Source organism: Carassius auratus, chromosome 24, assembly GCF_003368295.1.
Source record: "Carassius auratus strain Wakin chromosome 24, ASM336829v1, whole genome shotgun sequence".
In the NCBI taxonomy this organism is placed as follows: domain Eukaryota; kingdom Metazoa; phylum Chordata; class Actinopteri; order Cypriniformes; family Cyprinidae; genus Carassius; species Carassius auratus.
Window position 1 is genome coordinate 23,155,192 of NC_039266.1, and position 7,500 is coordinate 23,162,691.

Here is a 7,500-nt window from a genome sequence, read left to right on the forward strand (position 1 = left end):
ATGAAGTATTTCACTACAATGAAACAATTCACTATTATGACCTGATTGACTACAATGAGCTGATTCATAATTATGAACTGATTCACTACAATATACTGATTCACTACCATGAACTGATTCACTATAATGATGTATTCCACTATTATGAACTGATTCACTACAATGAACTGATTCATAATTATGAACTGATTCACTACAACGAGCTGGTTTACAAAAATGAACTGATTCACTACAATATACTGATTCACTACCATGACCTGATTCACTATAATGAAGTAATTTACTACGATGAAATAATTCACTATTATGAACTGATTCACTACAACGAGCTGGTTCACTGAAGTGAATCTTAAAGTATTTCAGTTAGTTTTAGTGTAAGGTACTGTCTTCCCAATCACTGGTTGTGTTGTTGTGTTCAGTGTGTTGGGATTTGTTCATGTGAGTCGTTTAAAAGTGTCTTCAGTGAATCTCTAGAGTTCAGTGTCATTTAAGGGTCGTCGGCGCAGATGCAGCTCGTTTCTGAACTGATGAGGAGGTCATTAGCTAAATAAACACTGTGTTTGTTGTTGTTAAGATGCGCTAGGAGTGCGTTCCTGTGTTTCTCTAGTAATGGTGCAGGAAAGCATTAGCATTATTAAGTGTTCGTCAGAGTGCCGTGCTCATTAGCATCACGCCGCCGGAGCCCCGGGCCCCCAGCTCACTACATGCAATTATCACAGTAATTAAGCAGGTGCAATGACTCTCGTTCCTGATGACTGTTGTGATCGTAGCAGCGCTCAGGTTCTCCACGTGACGCTCCCACGCCAAGCTAATCGCTAGTCCATTAGCCAGAGCGCTAACTGCCCATTAGCGCATCACAGGATTCATCAGCCAGTCAGACGAGAGATGCTCCGGGCCATAAAGAGCAGAACACAAAACTGCATTTACATCAATTATCATTTTATTCCATTGACTGTCCGGTCATTAGCATATATTTCCTCTGACGGCCTTTAACAGAACGACAGAAGAAGAAGAGGCTTCTGACTAACAACACATGCTCTGTTTATATATTATGATCCCATGACATACTGCTGTACATACAGTATATATGAAGAGGTATAAACATGGGCAGTAGACATTAACAGACGTACACTGTATATAGATCTGTATGTGAAAAAATGTGAAGTATATTATGATAAATAGATAATATAACAACATGTGTGTGTGTGTGTATGAAGGCCCTGTACCATGTGTGTGCTAGTGTAGCGTAGTGTAGCGTAGCGTGGCGGGGTTGTAATGGGATCTGAGGAGCTGGTGTCTCTGTTGTGACGCGGTTCAGATGAGAGTGAAGGGAATCTTCAGATCTCAGAGACAGCTGTGGATCATGAACGAGCGGCGCTTTGAAGAGCAGACACAGGATTCATGCACACACTCGTCTCACTGACACCAGATTAACTCATGTGACCCCAGCATAGTCACACACACACACACCTGCAGCAGCGCCACCTGTTGACCAACACACACACACACACGCACACACGCACACACACATTTACATGCTGCACACACACTACACAAACATATGCACTAGCTCAAATACGCACAAACACACTCACACACACACTTGTACTTATACATGCACACACACATTCACTCTCTCTCTCTCTCTCTCTCTCACACACAAACACACACATTTACACGCTGCACACACATTGCACACACACTGCACAAACATACTCACTAGCTCACATACACACACACACACACACACACACGGACACCAGATGTCCTCTGACAAAGCAACATAAAAAATAAAAAAAAACATTTAGATGAACATTCAACTAAAACATTTCAGAAAAAAGCAACATTCCTCAAATGTTTTCAGAGTGAACATTATTAAAGACCAGATACCGCTGAAGGAATGTTCTGTTATTGTTCCTTAACATTAAGTAACATTTAAGTAATCGAGCAGTGAGACTAATTAGTTTCACTTAGGAAACAATTTAACAACAACTTTTTTTATATATACATTTTTAGGGCTCATTTGAAATGACTTTTTCCCTAATTCAGTTTTATTTATTTATTTTATTTTATTTATATATTTATTGTTGTCTCATTACCAAAAAAAAAAAGGAAAATAAATAAATATATTTTATATTATAAAATTTAATATTTTTAAATAATTAAAAATTGAATCGGTTATTAAATTTAAGTGTAATGTTTCTCATTAAAAAAGTTGTTGATATGCTGAAAATATATGAGAAAGTCTATGTATAAGATATGATATCTATGAAATCCTCAGTAGTTTCTCTCTGTTCTGGTGTGTGTTACTCTGAACACGCTGCAGTCTCGTTCGGGAAGTGTTTTCTGGGATCTGAACTGTTCTGATAACGCTGTGCCTCGTTCCTCCTCCACCTCGTGTCACACTGAAGGTGACTTTCCAGAGTGTTTCTGAGCTCCGTACCATTGCTCCTGAGAGAGAGTTAGTTCTTCATTTCCAGCGGGATCAACGTCTTTAATTTTCCTGTTGAGAGAAGCGGAGCGCAGAGAGAAGAGAGGAAAGCTCCTGCATCACACACACACACACACACGCACGCACGCACGCACGCACGCACACACACACACACACGCACACACACACACACACACACACACACACTCACACACACACACACTCACACACACACACACACACTCACTCACACGCACACACACACACACACACGCACGCACACACACACACACACTCACACGCACGCACGCACACACACTCATACGCACACACACACACACACACATTCATACGCACACACACACACACTCGCACGCACGCACACACTCATACGCACACACACGCACACACACACGCATACACACACACTCATACACACACACACACACTCATACACACACACACACACACTAACACGCACACACGCACACACACACACACACACTCACACACACTCACACACACACACACTCACACGCACACACACACACACACTCACTCACACGCACACACACACACACACACACACACTCACTCACACGCACACACACACACACACACACACATACACACACACACTCACACACACACTCACACACACACACTCACACGCACACACACACACACACACACACACACACATACACACACACACACACACTCATACACACACACACACACACTCACGCACACACATTAAATTAAATTAATAAAAAGTGTGCCGTTGTCTAATATTTACTGAAAATATATATTTTTTTAAAGTTGTTGTAGAAAATATTCTTGATAAGAAATTGCTTGAAAATTACACAGTTACTAAGAAACAGGAAGTAACGCACTAATAGAAATGTGAAATTCTGAAGCAAAAAAGTTTTCTTGTAAACATACTCCAGTAATCTTTGTATTATTTACAACCTGAAAAAAATCATTTTAGCAGTGTATAATAAATATGGACTTGATTAATAATGTAGGTGTTTTTATAAATAAATGATATGTAATGTAAGAGTTGAGGGCCACTCCGAGCATGAAATCAGACGTGTAAAGAGAAGAGGAACAAAGAGACAGAGAGGAGAAGAAAATACAGACGGGAATATAACCTGATCATACTCTACATCACACACACAAACATCTGATTCATGAGATCATGAGATGATCAGGAGACACACACACAATGAAGAAATATAATATAAAATTCCCTCCAAAAAGTTTTGTTTTGATCGTTTTTTTTTTTTTTTTTCATTTAATTTAATATGTTTTTGATAATAAATTTGGGTTAAATCATGAATCTAGAAATAAAAGAATAATTTTAAATAAATAAATAATAAATAAATAATTAACTTGTGTTTATAGAACAAGTGACACATATACATGACATTAAGTGTATCATTATTATTATTTTGTTCTTGTTAACACATTGTAACTAGATGGAAATATAGAAGATAAACAGACACTGAATAGTAAAAGATTATCATAATGATTTCTGCTGGTGTGAGTGTAGAATCTGTATTTCATTAATCCAGTAGAAATGAATTCACTGCAGCCTGAAGCATCATTTCGATGGTAATTCCTTCTCTCTCTGTGTCTAATCTGATTGGCCCGTTGAGCCGGCGATGTAATTTCCTGTTCTTTCTGCTGCGTGATTGTTCGATGTATAAAGGCTGACAAACTCATCTCCTGCACTTCTGACAGAAACACCCAGGCACCAGAAACAGAGAGAAACTCAACAATACTCCGTTTCTGTCCTCATATCCTGATCATGTCAGTTTGATTGTGGTTTCTAATTTCTTTGTATTATATTTCTTAATTTCAGGTTGTCCTTTCAATTAAGTATTTTTGTAATATTTTACTATACTGATTTTGTTGAGTTTTTTGGGTGATTTTTTAATTATTTTTAATTTAATAAATTGTCAGTTATATGAAGTTTTAGTTTTAGTTATTTTAATAAATCAGGTTTAACTTGATGAGAAATAAAGTTTTAATTTTTATTTAATTTTTAATTTTATTATTTTATTTTATTAATTTTATCTAATTAATTTTTTTATTTTATTTTTGGTGATTTTTGTCCATAATTGAAAAAAAAAATCAGTTTTAGTTATTTTAATAAATCAGGTTGAACTCAGTGAAAATGAGAAATAAAAGTTTTATTATTTTATTTTGTTATTTTTTATTATATTTCTTATTTTCAGTTTGTCCTTTCGATGTGGTATTTTTGTAATATTTTACTATTTTGTTTTCATTTTATTTTTATATTGTGTTTTCATTTTTGTTTTACCAGTAATATTATTTGCTTTGTTTCAGTTCATCTACATTAAGATTTAGTTTGTTTTCATTAGCAGTAATATAACTGCTTAACAAATTTTAGTTTAATCTGAATAATGCTCAATTAAAGCTGCGAAATGCTCACCAAAAATAAAGAAGAAAATGCAATAAATAAATTCTAGCGTTAAAGTTATGATTAAAGTCCACTGTAATATTTGCAATGTTTAATATTTAATACTTGTATTTGCAGTCGAACCTGATCCAGTTGCTGGAAGGTTTGATTTCACTTATTTTTTCTCCTTTAGTATCCAGGTTTCAAACTCAGGGTTGTAGTTTTGAATCACCAGCACAGATCTTTAAGCAGATTTACGAGCACTAGTGCAGTGTGATGTGATGTTAGCATCTGAGGGAGTTCAGGCAGTGTGTGTGTGTGTGTGTGTGAGGAGCAGTATTATCCACAGGACTTTTATTATGCCTTCTGATAGTAAGGTTCACTTAAGCACTTTGTCACTTGAGGATCCTCAGGACTTTCTTACAGGAGTAAAAACATTAAGATCCGCGTCTGTTTTCAGAGCACATGGTCCTGCATGTTTGAGCAGCTCTTTAGAATTCATTTTACATGAGCAGCGCGGTAAATAGAGTAAACCTGGCTTTTATCCCTGAAGTAGGGCATTACTCCGGAGTCCTTCCTTCCTGTCCCTGCGGAAAGCGCCGGCGCCTCGGGCAGATTCAGATTCAGATTCAGAGACGAACATGTGCTAAAGTCCCTCTGGAACGGTGCTCACTTCCTCTAAAAGCTTTGAATCCCAGCTGAACTGTCAGGAGTTCACCCCAAAAAATGAATTCTGTCATCAGTTACTCATGAATATTAATTATTATACATTATAAATTATATAAACATAAAAAAAACATTCCCTTAATTCATGCTTAATTTAATTACATTTATTTTATTATATTTAAAATGTTGCTATATTTTATTAAAAATGTTAAATAATTATAAATATTATTATATGTTGTAAATATTAAAGAAATTCTGTTATCTACACACCCTCACTAATAGTTATATTAAATTATATTATTTAATGTCTGTTTTATTACATTTATTACATATTTGTATTGCATGTATTAAATTATGTATAATATATATATATATATATATATATATATATATATATATATATATATATATAATTACAGACACACAAAATCTATCATTATTTACTCTCGATTATATTCATTTTGCTATATTTATAATATTGTTATATTTATTTTACTTATACTATTTATAAGTATTGATGATTATAAGTATATTATATTATCATTTTTCCACCCTGAATAAATAGTGTTATATTATATTAGATATATTTTATTACATTACATTCTTATATTATGCATATTAAATAATTAATGATATACTGTATATTAAATCAAATATTAAATTAACATGATGTCATCTAAATTGTTTTTATTTGATTATACTTATAAAATGTTTATTTTTTATTATTATGAATGTAACTATTTGATAAATATTGTTATTGAATAATTATAAATATGAAGAATTGTATATTAGATTGAAAACCCAAACATTTACATCATGTCTTCATGAGTGATTCACTGAATCATTCGTTCAACTGATTTGTTTACACTGACTGATTCGAGAACAAAACAGATAACACGATGACTCTGATTCATAGATTCATTCAAATGATTCGTTCCAAAACGCTGATTGATTCAAGGATTCAGGAACAAACCAGTGACTGACTTCATGAGTGATTCACTGAATCATTCGTTCAACCGATTTGTTCAAAACATGAAGGAGTTGCTCTCTGATTGATTCGTACAACAATATGTTCAGAAACACTAATTGATTCAGGAGTAAAACAACTGACGGTCTTCATGAGTGATTCACTGAATCATTCATTCTTTCATTTTTTTTAGATTTTTGATCCAAAACCTTGAATATAACGGTGAGCTGATTATCCCATAATGATTCGGCATCACTTTAAACTTTTTTGAGCTATATTCCAATGCTAAATTGTTAATTTATTTTTCAATTAAGTAATTAATTATACAATGCACTATTATTAACAACTAATGTATGATTAATGACTAAAAATTGTGGTCAGTAATTTTTTTTATTTTTTGGAGGAGAAGGAGGGGGAAGGATGCATTAATTGACAGCTAAAAAATTCAGCTTTGCATCACACCAAAAATTACACTTTACTATATATTCACACAGAAAACATCTATTTCAATTAGCAATAATATCTCACAATTTTTCCTGTGTTTTTGATCAATGAAAGCTGAGCAGAAGACACTCTTTCTCTCTTTCAAAGCATAGTGTGTGTATTAGTCACAAAGAAGAAACCTATGTGTTATTCATTATTAAAGGCTGAAGCTGGCGACTGCAGCGGAGGCTGATAACATGATGATTTGTGTCCAGAAGGAGAAGCGTTTCTCTCCAGCTACGCTCAATTTGTTCCCCTTCATGCAGGACTAATGCTTTTATTCTCTCCTGCATCCGGCTCCATCACATCCCTCGCTCTCAGCCGCTCACAGATATGATGATGATGATGATGATATAACATACAGTTTACATGCGTGTTCTGGTGAGCGTGTGCAGAATGTAATGACCGTGCTCATAATGTGACAATGATAACGCCGGCATTAATTAAATGTCAAGCCTGCGCTGGGCTCTGATCGTTGACATCTAAATGTCAAATAGAATTATTTGAACTCAGGACTCATGGGAA

General features: G+C 34.7%; 1 pseudogene; it reads left to right on the forward strand.

Moving 5' to 3' along the window:
* Positions 1 to 7,500, forward strand: part of LOC113042671 (receptor-type tyrosine-protein phosphatase mu-like) — a 673,064-nt pseudogene that overhangs the window by 653,463 nt on the left and 12,101 nt on the right.